The following is a 1,598-nucleotide window of genomic DNA, read 5'->3' on the forward strand; positions in this document are numbered from 1 at the left end:
GGGGTACAGTACTGGTGGGGACAGGTCTGTCACTGTATAACACTGGGGTACAGTACTGGTGGGTACAGGTCTGTCACTGGGGTACAGTACTGGTGGAGATGGGTCTGTCACTGTATAACACTGGGGTACAGTACTGGTGGGGACGGGTCTGTCACTGTATAACACTGGGGTACAGTACTGGTGGAGATGGGTCTGTCACTGTATAACACTGGGGTACAGTACTGGTGGGGACGGGTCTGTCACTGTATAACACTGGGGTACAGTACTGGTGGGGACGGGTCTGTCCCTGTATAACACTGGGGTACAGTACTGGTGGAGATGGGTCTGTCACTGTATAACACTGGGGTACAGTACTGGTGGGGACGGGTCTGTCACTGTATAACACTGGGGTACAGTACTGGTGGAGATGGGTCTGTCAGTGTATAACACTGGGATTCAGTATTGGTGGGGATGGGTCTGTCACTGTATAACACTGGGTTACAGTACTGGTGGGTACAAGTCTGTCACTGTATAACACTGGGGTACAGTACTGGTGGGGACGGGTCTGTCACTGTATAACACTGGGGTACAGTACTGGTGGGTACAGGTCTGTCACTGCTCATAATAGAAATTGGCTGCAGTGAAGAGGATCAGACAGTATTAATGTATAACATTAACTGAAATTGATAACACATTATTCTGCCAGTGGACACAATAACCTTGTCAGTGAACTGGCCCCAGCTCCGTGTGTAAAATAGAACCTCTAGCCTTTAGTTTGCTGCTCTGTGCCAGCATTTGACACAAGAGACAGGCGCCTCCTGCTGTAATCCTTTATTGCTGACTATTGTCCTCCTAGAGACCTTTCCTTCATCGTCTGATGACCATTCAGCAGAAACTGGCATTGAAGTCAGAATGTTAAAAATATAAATGAGGACAAATGTTGACTAATGAACAGTGCTATTTTCAGTGTCTTTGTAAGCCAGTCTCTCTGGCTGTGTCTCCTTGTGGTTTAGACCGTTCCATGGGCCATTAACAAACTGCATATTCCCAACCTGCAACTGTCTTGTTTTTAACGCACAGCATTTGCAAGAGGATAGCAGAGTGCTGGTTAAACAAACAACTTCCACAGCCGTGGCTGAGCATGCCTTTCAACAACTAAAGTTAGCCAGTGGGGTTTTGGATTTGCAGGTGGATCCTTGATCTTGCCTCAGTATTCAATGAAAGTTCCTGGAAATGAAATGTCCCTCAAACTTGAAGGACTTCCTCAGAAATATGTCAGTACTAATGGGCGGTAAGGGAAAGCGGGGGGCGTGTGAGTGCGCAGAGAGTGTCAGTATTTACAGTTGAGGGGCGGGGGAGTGTGTCAGTATTTATAGTGTGGGGGGCGGGGAGCGTGTCAGTATTTATAGTGTGGGGGGCGGGGGAGTGTGTCAGTATTTATAGTGTGGGGGGGGGAGTGTGTCAGTATTTATAGTGTGGGGGGGGGGAGCGTGTCAGTATTTATAGTGTGGGGGGGGGGAGTGTGTCAGTATTTATAGTGTGGGGGGGGGAGTGTGTCAGTATTTATAGTGTGGGGGGGGGAGCGTGTCAGTATTTATAGTGTGGGGGGGGGGGAGCGT

This window comes from Carcharhinus amblyrhynchos, chromosome 21, assembly GCF_965287045.1.
Source record: "Carcharhinus amblyrhynchos chromosome 21, sCarAmb.v2.hapA, whole genome shotgun sequence".
Lineage (NCBI taxonomy): Eukaryota > Metazoa > Chordata > Chondrichthyes > Carcharhiniformes > Carcharhinidae > Carcharhinus > Carcharhinus amblyrhynchos.